Here is a 15,468-nt window from a genome sequence, read left to right on the forward strand (position 1 = left end):
TGCTCATATTATTTGCATATAAATAATTTATTTGCATACTAATGAAGGAAGTAATCTGTTCTTCCTAAATTTCTCCCTCCTTCTCCCATAACAGTGGACATGATACTCACATTTTGTTAAGGAAGTTAGAGTCATCCCTAACCACCTTCCCATAGGTGACCACCTAGAGAACTCACTTGATTTTTGAATGTTTCCTTAGAAACTTCTGTTTAATATTTATTTAATTCTGCTAGTCTAGAGAGGCTTCAGCAGTCTTCTCTAGAAAAATCAATTGTTTTTTCTTTGATTGACGTTTATTGTTTAGCAATACTAGAAATGAAATTCACAGGTAAAAACAATTCCTAAAAAAATTATATACTATTACATATGTCTTCTTCAAAGGCAACCAGTGATCAAAAGTTACTTTTTTCTTAGTTGTGATTTGAAAATACAGGTAGGATATATTTAATTTTAATTTTGATAGTCATATTTGACTAGGAAATATACTATAAAAGGACTTTCATTGTACATGATAAATGTATCAAGACACCTCTTTTGTGCCACCTCAGATTCTCTGGCCTTTATGTCTCTCTAGAGCTCTGGATTTCTTCTTCCACTCCAGTTGCTAGATGGCAACTTATGGTTGCGGGATATAATAGATGGGAGGAAGCTAATGGTTAATTTATCTCTCTTTTCCACCCCTTGATGGACAATACCAAGAGAAAGCTTTCTGTATAGCTTATCCCAAGAGACTGTATCTCTTTGTGAAATGACTAATTTTGTAACACAATACCTTGTATGTGCTTCCCAATCTTACCTGCTTCCGTTCTCTTTTCTATCACTCACACTGCCCTGGAATTATATCTCCCAGTAAAGCTTAGAATTTAAGACTTGCCCCACACTCAATTTTCAAGGGAACTTATTCCAGGACACTAAAAGTTCTATAAATGTTTAACAAATTGAAATGAATAAAAAATAAAATCTGAACCAAATGGGGGCTTTTATTTAATCATTCTTATCTTTCTGTACTTCAGAACTTGATGTGCACCTGGTGACTCATTCGTCTTGTGGCTGCCTCTGGATTCGTGAGTTTGGTGCCTAGAAAGAAATAACCAACAAATCAAAGTCTATTTCTTTGATGGTAAGTGGTCTACCAGATGACTCAAAGAGAAGTAACATTTCCAAAAGGCTGATTTAATAAGGGAAGAATACGGTGAATGAATCTGGGTGAGAAGAGAATAGTCCAGACTGTGGGCCTGAAGCCCAGCTTTTTCTCAAAGACATAGCTTACGTCTCCATAAATCATTACCATTTTCTCCTGTTAGAAAAACTCCTACATCAATTAGGTTTTTATTCTTCCTTGAGAAGAAAACAGAATTATTTCTCTAATAACATTCAAATTTCAAATAATTTGTGATGTGTATATGAGACTTGAAAGATTGAAAATGTGAGGCCGCTCTGTTAAAAGGACAAAAGGAAAGAAGGAAAATTTAATTTTTTTTTTACCAATCTCTTGCCTTTAGTAACTGGGATTGTTAGGAACTTCCATAGTAACTAAAGGAAAACTGTTTAAGACATTCAAGATGCTAAAAAAAAAAAAGAAAGATACACAGCATCTGTCATATATTTTAGTGCATGTTGGTACTCAGAGCCAAGACGTTTGTGCTCTTGGGAAAAAAATGCAGACATTATTATTACTTTTATTGCCATCACCTTATTAATAATAAAGAAGATTGTTACAGAAATGAAAGTAAGGAGGCACCAGCAATGCTGACCTGTGTGAAACCTTTTGTAATTCAACGAAAAACGACAAGATGAGATAGCATTTAGAGTATTATCTATTTTTTGTGTGTATATGAAATTGGGGTCAAGTAATTTTAATTGCAGGTAACTTTTTTAAGGACTATGTAGTCAATCATATCCATAGTAAATGAGGAAAATTATAATTTTATATAATTTGGCAACTGAAAAATATGAAAAGGAAAGCCTTGATAGGGAACTTAAAAAAATCCTGAAAAGTCTGCTTTTATCAAGATACACATAGGGGAGATTTATTATAAATCAACTGATCAGACTATGACTTATCTTCAGGGATGTTACTGGAACTGGCTATTTGAATCTTACCATCACTGGAGGTAATGCTGATCTTTTCACTGACCATAAAGATGTTTCAAAACAGTGACATAAGCTGCACCTTGGCAGAGTTCACAGAGGCCACTGCAGCAGCAAATGTATTTAAGTGTTTAGTCCAGCAAAGATGTGATGTTCATCTTGCTTTTACTTCTGCTAGAAGGGCAGAAATGAAGAAACATTCATTTTGGCTACATAAAGTCATTACAAATGAGGCAAGAGGGCAGAAGAGAATAAAGAGCAGGCAGCCCATCCTTGTCAGGGGGAAAATTAAGAGAAGTTGTGGTGCTTCATGTCTGCAGAGGTGGAATAAGTAGGATTTGCATGTGCATCCACCACTGTCATTTCTAGACTGGCGGGAACCCTGGACTCACACAGCTGATCTGGGCAGGGATTGTGCTCCCGAGTTGCATCAATGTGTTGAGTTCTAAGAGCCATATGTGGGACAGAGAACAGACAACATTAACAGATTTCAGGTTCAGGTAGAGGAGAAAGAAGAAGAAATAAAATATAAAGGCGGACAATTCAGTCCAGACTCCTCTTTAGTGAAGAAATCCCTCTCATTGTGTCCTGGAAAAAAGTATGGCCAAGAGTATAGCCCAGTGGGACCCTAATATCAGCCTGTGAATTAGCTGTATCAGAATCTATCAGGGAGCTTTAGAAATACACCTCCCAGAGGTTCTGATCCAGTAGGTCTGAAGTAGGACTTGGGACTCTGTATTTTAATAATTCTCTTCAGGTGTTAAAGCCAGTCATGTTTGGGAACCTTTGATTTGAACTCTACTTATGCTACCAATAGCTCATTACTATTCTGTTCCTGGTTAGCTGACCTGGTTATAAATTGCTATCTTGTGTCAACAAAAATCTGCGTCTTTAAGACTTCCATCCATTTTTTGGTTCTCTCTGGGTCTTTTGAAGTAATTTAAACTTCTTAGATCAAGCTGAAGAATTTGAATTTGTGGTGGAACTAGTCATTGTAGTTTTATGATCTTATCTAGCAGCAAGGTAGTCTGGGAGCAGAGAATGTGAACAGTGAAGTGACCTGGATTTGGGGATTGGAATGATGGACGATCAGTGAACTGAAGGATTTTAGGATGCTAGAGAGGGTGACCATCCATTGCTGAGGAGACAGTTGAGGCCTTCAGAGCAGGTGTGCACTGGTGTATAGTGAGCTGCTACCTGAACAAGGGGTCCAAGAGGGCGCTAGGCCCATGGTTAGCTGGCCTTACACTGATTTCCCAGGCCTGGGTGCAGTAGGTTCTCCGTTGGTATTCTTTTGACTGACTGATTATTGCAATAGGCAGATTAAGTAGATATGTGAGAGGAACGTGCCAGAATTGTGCCAGAAAAGGAAAACTGACTAGAGATTTCAGAGGTTAGCAGTTCTTAGTGATGAGAAAATCCAAGTGTGGCTGAAGTGTGATGGAGTTGAGGATGAGAGTTGTTGAGAAATTTTCTAGTCATCAGCTTGGATGATTCTGTTACTGAGAATGATGGCTGAAGATTGGGGAGAGAGAGCAACTGTGACTCAGATGCTGAAGTATTTGAGCAAAGTGTTTGGAGGTGATATGGATGTGAAATAGAAATGGAAAAGAGGATGCAGAGAGCATGGAGGGCAAGGTCCTGGCTCTGCCTTGTGGGTGAGTTTGGGCAAGTCACACATCCATTCTGGACCTCCGTATTCTTTTGAGTTAGTAACCTGAGATACAGTGATCATGTACGTAAAAGCTACTTTGAAAAGATAGACAATCTGTAAGGGCTGTCCTAGTTTTGAGATCATGTAACACAACTGTAGTTATCACACCATATCAATGTTATGAGATGCCATAAAATGTATTACAGTAAAGCTACAATTTCACTTGAAAGAAAAATATCTAAAGCCACTACTCTAGCCCAAGCAGCCAAACAACCGTTAAGCTAAGTGACTTTTATCTCTGAAATTAGTAGGTCAAGTTTGAGGAAGATGATTCTAATATTTCTTTTTCTTTCATTTAGCACATGTTGGCACCCTTTGAAAGATCCAGAAATCCACATATTGAACATGAATCTAGGGCTGCGGTTGCTGCAAAGGTATCTTCCACAACTTGATTTTCTATAATATCAATTACTCAGGTAAAAATATGATACCACTATATGGTCCTCTGATTCTGGTATTTGGTTTTCAAATTTGTTAGAATTAGTTATAATTCTGTTAACTCTTAGTTCTGGAGACTAGACATTGTCTTCCAAGGTTTCTTTACATATCTCTTGAATCGTGGCTCCTCGTCTGACTTTGGAATATTCAAAACTCCATCCAATCTAGGGGGAAAATGCAGTTACAAAGATTAGTCTAAGCATTTCTTACATTGGCTCTACTTTATATGGTATTGCTTCTACTGTAGAGTACAATCTCAAAATCTCACACATATCCAAAGTTGGATTCAGATATGATTTCTATTACTTGGTCTCTTGTCCTACATTTCTCATACAGTATTTGCCGGCTAGTCCTTTAGGAGGTTCCAAAGCTTAAAACATATACTTTTGGCAAAGGAAGGAGATATTCCCAGATTCATAGTGTTCCTCCTTGCAGTATACTTGAGAGAAAGCAAAAGTCCATTTCTAAGAGCCCAGTCCTTGGCAGAGGCATTATTTATGGCCTAAGAACATCATAAATGCTGTAGATTCTTTATTTAAACCCTCCCTGAATGGTGTTGGTTCTAAGAAGCTGGAGGCCAGAGGTGAAGAGAGGAAAAACATTCTTCTGAGAAAGATGAGATCAATTTTCCAATGTTTGGAAGGATTTTGTCAATTTATAACTAACTCAAGTCTAATGATAATCACCATACACATCTATTATTCTCAGCAAAATATGATACAGAACTGTTGACTGCAAGTTATTCCAAACCCTTTTGCTAAAGAAATAACAAATATAGAAAGCTCAGGGAAATCCTGTACCTAACAGAAGAACCTATTTGGGAACCAGACATCCCAAGACAGATCTGGGAAAAAAGGTTATCAAATTGTTCTCTGTGCTTTGAATTACAGAGATTGAAAGTGAAACAATGGTAGCTTGCATAAAAGGAGACTAAACAATGGAAAAATAATTTTGGAAGGCACGAATGATAATCTTTTGTGTTACTTTGGCATTTTTCCTGGTCCTACATTGCTGTAATATGGCTGTGCCATTTCCTTGCTCTGTTTTGCTCTCAATTTTACATATTGAATGTTAGGGGTTGAATTGTGTCACCCATAAAACATCTGTTGAAGTCCTAACCCCCTCAGAACATGACCTTATTTGGAAATAGGGCCTTTACAGAGGTAACTGAGTTAAAATGAGGTCATAAGGGTGGGCCCTAATCCAATATGACAAATGTCTTTGTATAAAATAAATTTGGACACAGAGGTACATGTACATGGAGGGAAGATGATGTAAACGCACAAGGGAGAAGACAGCCATGTGAAGATGGAAGCAGAGGTTGGAGTTATGCTGTCACAAGCCAAGGAATACCTGGGGCCACCAGAAGCTAGGAGAGAGCCATGAACAGATTTGCCCTCATAGCTCTTAGAAGGAACCAATCTTGCTGATACTTTGATTTTGGATTTCTAGCCTCCAGAACCATGAGCCAGTAAATCTCCTTTAAGCCACCCAGTTTACGGTACTTTGTTATGGCAGCCCTAGGAAATTAATACACTGTACTTATACCAAACCTAGGAACTTTCAATGTTTCATCCCATCCTTTGCTGCCTATTGGGAAGTAAAATTTCAGACCCTCTAAAATGCCCTTAACTCTATCCTCCACCCAGTTTCTTCTGCACAGTTGTAGATGAATGGCAGGTATATATAGTCTCTGTTGGGTGGATTTTCACTTGTTCAGAAAGATTGAACTGTATAAGTGATGTGAATTGCATGTGAATTGTGATACAGATTACTTCATGTCAGGACCAGTAAAACCTTAGACCTTAAGCGTCTCCCGGATGAAGGAATATTGACAGATCTTAACTATGGGGATGATGTTGTAATAATAACCAATTCAGAGTAGAATATTGCTTTTCTCCAAAGAAGATTCAAACAGGGAGTCAATAACATGAAACTTTACAACATCTAGTCCAAGATGAAATATTAGTTCAGGCATCGTCTAATCAAGATTGTCTTGCTCCCTGTATTCTTGTGTTGGGAAATAACTTAGTTCAATATCCTTAAGATTTATTCATCTTGTGAATTTGCACTGATCACATTCATTGAAGTGCGGAGTGGAGCCAAGAACTGTATTTCAAAACTGAACTGGTGATAGGCAGACTGTGTTTCAGCCCTTGGAGTAAATCCACCCATATTAAATATTGAAGTGTTTCTTTATGATGCTCTAGAGACATTTTCATCATGCTGTATTCTTTGTGATATGCCAAGCCCAACCACAGCATTTGAATGCTTTTTTAAAATAGGTAGATTCTCTTGGTAAAAGTTACTTGAAAAGCTGGTATGAATGAATGACAGAAAATACCCATGTGGACGTTTAAAAAATATAAATAAAATATACCCAGGGAAAATATAAATATTTTAACTTATACATGTGTATGTATGTTCATACTCATATCCATACATATTTTAAGTCCAGTTTATATATCTGTAGAAAAAGGAATTCATTTGCATGCTCATGAGTCCTTTACTGTATGTCATCATAGTCCTTTGTCAGATATTGTTAACCACCGTTGCTACTACTGGTAGTGCTACTATTACTGTAGTTACCATTTAGTGGGTATTTACTAAGTACCAGTGATGTGATAATTGCTTTGTCTACATAGAACCTTTTAACCCCTTTGACAGGAAGTATATATCTTTGTCTCCATTTTTCAGACTAGGAAACTAAGGCTCAGTGATATGAAGTAGCTTGGACAATATTACACAGTGGTGGAGCAGGGATTAGAAATCCAGAGCTTTTTGACCCCAAAGCTTGTGTTCTTATCTGCTTTGCAATTCGGTCTCAAGTGTACTGTTGGGAACACAAAACATCCTATTAGGACAGGTAAAGACCCTACTCTGAGAGCTCAGTTCTAAGTTGGCAGAGATCGGTGCACAGCTGACATACATACAAGGAAACAACAGGAGTGCCTCAGGGACTGAATGATGCAAAAGTAGCACTAGTGGAGAGAGAAGCCATTCCTGGCACTAAACAACCAGCACCAGCGCCTTTTAATAAAAATAATGAGGACTCAGTCCCTTAGTGTATACCTCATGCAGCCATGGATGAAGGCTGTGATCCTTATGTAACGAGGGCCCTGATCCAGGAAATGACCAACCAACACAGCACTGCAGGGGACAGGAGCATGCCGAGCGTGCAGAACAGACAGAAGGCTAGCAAATTTGGGTGACTTGAGAAGAGGAAATGGGTGGCATGGGAACAGAGACAGCTCTCTTGACCACCATTGGCTAAGAGGAAGAATTATAAGTTAATATAAGAAACCCATATGGAACTGTTTAAAATCATGGCCATGAATCCTTTAACACTCTTCTCATGGAGAGGTAGGGGTCTGTGTCTCCTCTCCTTGGATCTGAGCAAGCTGGTGACTGCATTGGCCAAAAGAATATGATGGAAGTGATGCTATGTCACTTCTGAGGCTAGGTCACAAAAGACCATGCAGCTTCTACCTCATCACTCTTGAGCCCTGAGACTCCAGGTAAAAAGTCTGATTACCCTGAGGCTGCCATACTGGAAAGGTCGCATACAGGTGCTCTGGCCGATAGTCCCAGCTAAGTCCGGTGTTACAGCCATTTTCCTTCCCCTGTAAGGTGTCAGACATGTGATTGAGGCCATCTTCCAGCTGAATATAGCTGAGTGATCACCATCAACATCACGTGGAATAGATGAATCAATAGATGATAAGCTCAGCCCAAATTCCTGATAGATAGAATCATGACTCATAGTAAAATTGTTGTTTTAAACCATTGGGTTTCAGAATAATTTATGTAGCAATAGATAAGTGGAACCCCTAGGTATGGAATTCATAGTTCATTAATCATTTCTACTCATTAACCTGGTGGAATAATTGCATGTGGAACTTTGGGGTGAGATGTAGAACAACAGGGGTCTCCATCATGAGTTGGATTGTGAGGTCTCAGAATAGGTATCACAGTGTTATTGAATGACGTTGGTTATATAGGAAAGCAGTCTGCCTGGAAAAGGAATAGATCGTGAAAGTGGAGACTCAAGTCCTGGGCCAGATCTTCGTGGTTTGGACTCTAGCTTTAGTTCTCCTACTAATACACTGTCAGAACTTGGGCAAGTCTTGCAAACTTGTTAATACTTGGTAATAATACCTGCTCTACCTACCACCTAGGGGAGGATGTGACCTTAAGAAAAATATGAGCTAGTATTGTGAAAGCAATTTAAAAAGTAGGAAGCACTGCAAAAATGAGTTACTTCTCGGTTGATTCAGAGAGCTTGTTTATACTGCTGCTTTGACTTATCACATTGTATTCCCTACTCCTTGCACCTAGAATAGGACAAAGTTTATAGTAGGTGTTTGATAAGTATTTGTTGAAATGGCTTCTTAGAGTTAACACTAGATAAGGGAGAAGGTCTAGTTAGAGACTAGTGGAGACTTTTTATAATGTTTGTAGTATAAAAGATGTTAGACATAATCCATTCCCATCCATCTTAATTTTCTAATGCACTCAATAGAATACCATATATTTGAACTTGACAAATATTAGTAAAAAGCCAGATGAAGCCTGTCATCCAGTGGTTGCAGTGGGTACAATACTTACCAGTTCTGCCTTAAAATAGTAGAAAGCATGATAAGAGAGAAGGATAATGAGAAGAGATAGAGATGTGCATCATTTCAGTGATTAATGAATACAGCATTGTCCAAAGTTTATTGCCTGGAAAATCAAGCTGCTAAAAACACTGGGTGTCCGATACTGACAGAATGCCTTGGATCCTCTAAAGAGCTACAGAGGAAGTTCACAGGCCAGTGTTGCCTTGTATAGTTAAAAGAATCACTGTGAGCCTCTCCTGTGTCAGACCCCATTCCAGCTGCTCAGGAGAGTAGATGTGTAAAAGATGCAGTCCCTTCCCTTGGGGAGTTTACAGTCTAGAAGGAGGGCGCTGCCTTCAAGTTGTTTTTGTACTTCATCTGTGAAACAATGTTTTAGATGCTCTCCTTTCCCTGCCCAGTACTTTCTTCCTTCTAGAATTTGGGGAATCTGCTTATAACAACAGAAAGCTACTGGGAAGTTGTACAGATGGGGAGAGCCCTTCCTTCCCTTTTCTTCATCCTTTTTGGCACTCAGTTCCTCCTCTATCAAGTAAGGATCATAGTTTCTTTACTGTCTTTGGAGTAATTAAAAAAATCCAGAATGCATCTAGAACAATGCTTGCAGTGGCATCTGGGTAAAATATCCTCCCCACAATCTCCCTTTTCCCTTCAAAAGTACTGAAGCGTTCTGTTTGTCCACAATGTTCTGAAATTTGTGCAGCCCACACGAGGATTAGGGATATATTTCTGTGGTTTGATTCAGTTCCTTATCTCTCTGAAGTAGGGCGGTGGATGAAAAGAATTACTCGTATTGCAAAATTGAAAGAGTGTCTAAAGACTCTTTATCTCCAAATAGCTCTCTTCTGATGCCCTGAAATTCCATCAGAAATCTATTTCTTGGAGGTATTTGGTTTTTAGACTCCCTATTAAAATGCAAAATTTCTCCAAGCCAGAAGGGGGCAGTGGAGTGTAGTGAAAATGGGAGTAAGTTTTAAGCCATACAGACCTGAGTTTTAAATACCGAGTCTTCCACTTTGTTGCCTTGGGCAAGTTATTTAACCTCCTGAGCTTCAGTTGTGTTTTTTTTATTTTTTCCATCAAATGTCTTGGACGGTTGTCAGAAGGCACATAAATAAGGTATGCAAAATGGTAGACAGTCAATGAATGGTGGTTATTATACATGAGCTATGCTATCACAACAGCTTATCAAAACTACCATAGGGTAGGTATACAGGGAAGGAAGAGCCAACCAGAAGAGTAAAGAGGGCCAAAAAAGGAAGGTGGACAGGCCTTCAAAATATTGCCTGAGTCATAATTTGTCTAGAGCAAGGGATCTGTGAATTTGAATGGGAAAAACTTAAGTATTTTCACTAAATTCTAACTGAAATTTAACATTTCCTTTTATTATGTATATAAGCAGCAAACCCCAATTATATCAGCAGTATCTGTGAATTTTTCACCAAATCATAAATTTTTTAATAACATAGTCGTTGCAGATATTTCAAAATACTTTGTATACTAATCACTACTTTAAACTTATGATAAATATTATTCTTGCTCCTGACACTTGCTATTTAATATATTAATAAAAAAGCACAAATACTACTATGCCACAAAATTGCTTTTAAAAATGTTTTTATAACAGTATTTCTAGATGATTGTCTCCTTTTGCAATCTTACTCATTTCTTATGTGTATTCTGCAAAGGGGTCCATAAAATCCCACTTCCAAAAGAATTGAAATCAGGATCCTGAAGAGACACTTGCACTTCCAAGTTCACTGCAGCACTATTCACAATAGCCAAGATATAGAAACAACCTGAATGTCCACTGATGGATGAATGAATAAAGAAAATGAGATTTATATATACAATGGAATATTATTCAACCTTAAAAAAGAAGGAAATCCTGCCATTTACGATGACATGGATGGTTCTGGAGGGCATTATGCTAAGTAAAATAAGCCAGACACACATGGACAAGTACTATATGATCTGACTTATCTGGGGAATCAGAAATAGTCAGATTCATAGAAGCAGAGAGTAAAATGGTGGTTACCAGGGGCTGGCAGAGGGGGAAATGGGAAGTTATTTTTCCACAGGCATAAAGTTTCAGTTATGCAAGATAAATCAGTTCTAGTGTCTATAGTTAACAGGATTGTATTGTACAGTTAAAAATTTGTTAAAAGGGTAGATCTCCTGGTGGTCCAGTGGCTAAGACTCCACGCTCCCAATGCAGGGGGCCCAGGTTCGATCCCTGGTCGGGGAACAAGATCCCACATGCCGCAACTAAGACCAGGTGCAGTCAAATAAATAAATAAATATTTTTAAAAAGGGTAGATATCCTGTTAAGTGCTACTACAATTTTAAAAAAAAGTGGTGCAGCCACTCTGGAGAAAAAAGGGGTTGCATAGACATTACTGGATGGCTAAAGGCGGCCATGGCACAAAAAAATTAGAGAAATTTTGTCTAAAGCAAAACCAGCTGGCTAGTATAGCTAATCAGAGTCACTGAAGAAATTATCTCCTTTTCTGAGGTTTATTGGTAACAATAGAGATTGTTACCACTCTGGCCTTCTATAAATCAAGCAAAGGGAAAGGGAGCTATTCTATATATTTCTATCTCTATCTCTCTGTCTCTATCTCTATCTCTCTGTCTCTATTTATCTCTGTCTCTATCTCTCTATATCTATGTAGTTTTTTCTTCTCATTTTCACATCCAGGAGTGATCATTGTGGACAAATGTAAGAATTGTGTCAATTAAATGCATTACAAAGAGAAAGTTAAAAAGAATTGTTGCTGTTTGACCTTGAATATCATCTCTCTTTCTTATGAGTGGGAAGTAAATATTAAGTTAGTACTGTGGGGAGATTGGGACAGACCAGTTTATTATTTTTACTGATACAGTTGAGATGCTCAGTCTGTTCATTCCAGTCCCCTCATCTGTAAGATGGTCAAGACATATGGAAAGTGCTTTGGGGACTTTCTGCCTGGTTCCCATAGCTTCTCCCTCGACTTTTCTGGGTCTTTCAGGCTAGTTTTATTTGGGGGTAGCTGAAGGGATACTGAACACTAGAAACAAAGTCTCCTCTCAAATACTGTGATTGGTAAAGCATTATGGCAAGGCTAGGAGACTCAGGTATATGGCTGGGTGCAGAGAGAGGGATAAAGAGAAAAGACCAAGAATTTCCACATGCAGTTGACCTGGAAAGAGCTCCAGACTAGTGGAATTCCTTCCTAGACTAGTGGCTTCAGTCTTTTTTGCTCATGTAGTCTGTAAAATAATTTGGAAAGATCCTTTGTGAGTTGACATCTAAAATTTTTATCATAAATTTAAATAGTTACAAAGTATATTTTAGCTGATATACTGAATATTATATCCATGATTAAAACTGTATTTTCATCAAAACTTTGGAGCTGCAGATTTAGCTCATTAAATTTATGGAGAGTGTCCATCATATAAATTAATTGGCAAAGCTAGTCCTTATTGTCAAACCATTCTGCCAAATTGGACTTACTTTCGTCAGAAAAAACATCTTATTTCATTTTTTAATTCAAATGAATGTGTTAGTATGTGACCCTTTGGAACCTTCTTGCTTCTGGATTCCTACTGTAAGAAACTAAGGAAGGAAAGAAGAGAGTGAGGGAAAGAAGAAGCCAAGAAAGAGGCTTGCCATGAGTGTTTCACCTCCCCTCTGTTTCTTTTTGAAACGCTCCTGCTTTTCTCTCAAAGGACTCTCCCTCAGGAAGAAGCTCTGGAGGTTTTCACACCTCAGGACAATGCACCCGAGTAGGACTGTGGTGGTTGAAGAGTGTGCTTTTCTTTTGCAAAGTAGGAAGAGGATTACTGGAGGAGTGTGCTTTTCTTTTGCAAAGAAGGAAAAGGATTATTGGAGGAAAAAAAGAGTCCTTGAGACATGATTTTAGCAGATTCATTTCAGGAAAGAGGACATGTGGAAGTTGAAGATTTGGCAGTTGATTCCCCAAAGCTCTCCCTTCCCCTGGAAAGCCCTCAGAAAGTCTTCATGCACTAGGGCAGATGTCGCTGCACCCCAGTTTGAAGACCACTGAGCTACTTCAACTCATTTATTGCAATTTGCCCCAGTTCATCTTGATAGTTAGTGGCAGAGACCAGAACAATCTATGGGTCTTGAACTCTGCGCCACTGTATCCATCACTGCCCCAGCGTGGCCACAGGCCATTGGAATTGAGGTGGGTGGATTGAAACACTGTCACCCCAGGAATTAACCAAGTTGAGTAGATTATTATTATTTTTCTTTGTAAACTCCACATGGTTAACCAACCTTTTTTGTTTCACAAAACATAAATGCCCTGGCTTTGTTTTTCTGATTCTTTCTGAAAAACACTGCCTTTGTTCTTACAATCCCGCTGAGAAGGAGGGGAACACAACTTCTCATTTCTATGCAATCCTTGTCACTGAGCAGCAGTGGGGAGCGAAGGCCTCCTTTGCAACACAGGAGTCGTTTATGTTTGGCACACGCAGAGGCTGAACAAACAGATAGATCTCTTCCTTCGTGTTTCCACACCCCAGTGGAGTGGGAAGCGGTGTCCCATCAGTACAATAGTTGGACCAATTGCATTTTTCCCCACAGGCGCGAATTTGCATGGAAATTGCTGCTCTGTGTTGGCAGGACTCTTCTAAACATTTCACCCAAAGAATTATACCCAACATGGGAGTGTGCCCTCTGAGCTGTATCTCTGTTGGATGAGGAAAGTGAAATTCCTCAATGAGAAAGGACTTGCCTCAAGTTTTCAGATTCAGGAATTACCAGCGTAACACTCCAGCAGATTTTATGGTCTCCTGAGTTGTCTGTGTAAACGTTGTAAATGCTGGGGTGGTGCAGGAGTCATTGGGGGTGGGAGGTGGGTTAAGGATTTTGATCTTGTGTTAATGACTGGAGGATGTGTTAAAGTATTTCCCCAAATTCTCTGATTGTGGCAGGCAAAAATACTGACTGTGCTGCAGTTTGGAGGAGGAGCAAAGTGGGAGCAGGGTAGGAAGGAAAGTCAGGCAAAATAGTGCAGTGACTGCCACGCCTCCCACCTCAGGTACCTCGTCCCTGCCTCGGTGGGGCCTCCCACCAACGACATGGCCCCAGGTCTCTCCTTTCTCCTACCACCTAACCTTTCTTTGAGGAATGTGCCCAACATCCGACATCCGGTAGTTATCCCTCAGTATGGATTGAAGTTTACTGAAGCTTTTCCTGGGACACAGTCTCCTGTACCTTGGAGATGGAATGAAAAGCTTGGCTTGAGGTTTCAGCTGTTTTGAACAGGTGGGGACGTTTTGAGTTTTTATTGTATTTGGTAAATCTCCGTATGTAGGTAATTGCCTACTCTCTCTAGACTCAAGATTGGCCCTGTTTTGACACCTCAGTCTTATGAAATGACCAGAAATTGAGTCTAATCCAGAAAATGAGGGGTGAAAATGTCTCAGTGTTGGTGGAGTGTCGGGTTGCTGAAGTGCTAGATGAATATCTAGAAAATTCCTAAAGAGACCTTCCAGCCATGGCCATGGTTCCTCACAGAGGGTTAGAGCCCCAGGAGGTCCAAGGAGGGCTCCAGGCACCACTGTCAGCTAACTCCAAAGAGAGAGGTCTGAAATGTTAGCAGTTTTATGTTTGTGGAGAGGAGGAGGGGCATTTGGGAGCTGGAGTGGTTTGAACAGGGGAAGCTGACAGGGCTTTTCACTTCAAGAGCTTAAAGAGAAAACACAGCATGTGTATGAGGTAATATTAAATAGGAATAAAAAAATAAGTTCAATCAAGTATGAACCTTTGAATTATTAATACACCTGAAGTTCCCTCGGGACAGAGGAGTCTACTAGGTGGCTTTTAATCCAAGGTTTAAAAGTTTTGCTCATTTTGATTTTTCATAAATTGCTTTATTTGATGGGGGGTTGGGTCTTTTTATATAATCATTATAATGGAATTTGGATAAGTGGACAGCATTAGAGAAGGGAGTGAGGGTTTGGATTGAAGGAATTAGGATGATGTGAGTGGAAGCAAAAGAAGAGAAGGTAGAGGAAAAGCCAAGGAGGAGGGGTAGAGGCTGCAGGGAGGGTACAATTTAAAGGAACAATCTAGTGAAAGGAAAGAAGCAGCTAATCTTAACGTTCAGGCATCAGGCAGGGGTTGCAGTCCATAGGTCACATCTGCATGTCCATAGGCAAGGGCACACATAGTTTAAAAATATATTAAAATTGTCAATAACATTTAAAAATTGAGATATTTCACATTAAAATGTGGGTTTATGAGTTCTCTGGGAAAATCAGAGGAGCTGGCACCACTGACCACAATCCTACAATGCAATGAGAGGTAGCTGGCTCCTTCTGCTTAGGCAGGAGTTCTACAGTCTGCATGTGCACTCTTGTTTGTTTGTTTTTGGCCGCACTGCGCAGCATGTGGAATCTTAGTTCCCGGACCAGGGATCAAACCCACGTCCTCTGCATTGGAAGAATGGAGTCTTAACCACTGGACCACCAGGGAAGTCCCTACGTGTGCACTCTTGATTGCCGCTCTCTTGGTCACCTCACTCATTTACATCATCTGCTCTGCCTGTGTGGCACTTAATTTGTAAGCTCTGGACTCAGCCTGTCTTGGCCTAGGGA

The 15,468-nt window shown here is 39.5% G+C and overlaps 1 long non-coding RNA gene across 1 annotated transcript in view; it reads left to right on the plus strand.

Moving 5' to 3' along the window:
- Positions 1–1,011: 1,011 nt before the first annotated feature.
- Positions 1,012–15,468, plus strand: part of LOC132521751 (uncharacterized) — a 62,204-nt gene continuing 47,747 nt past the window's right edge. The window contains exons 1-2 of the long non-coding RNA XR_009540950.1: positions 1,012–1,120; positions 4,105–4,179. This is a non-coding gene — a long non-coding RNA (uncharacterized LOC132521751). The remainder of the gene's footprint in view (positions 1,121–4,104; positions 4,180–15,468) is intronic.

The sequence above is a fragment of the Lagenorhynchus albirostris genome, chromosome 6, assembly GCF_949774975.1.
Source record: "Lagenorhynchus albirostris chromosome 6, mLagAlb1.1, whole genome shotgun sequence".
NCBI lineage: Eukaryota > Metazoa > Chordata > Mammalia > Artiodactyla > Delphinidae > Lagenorhynchus > Lagenorhynchus albirostris.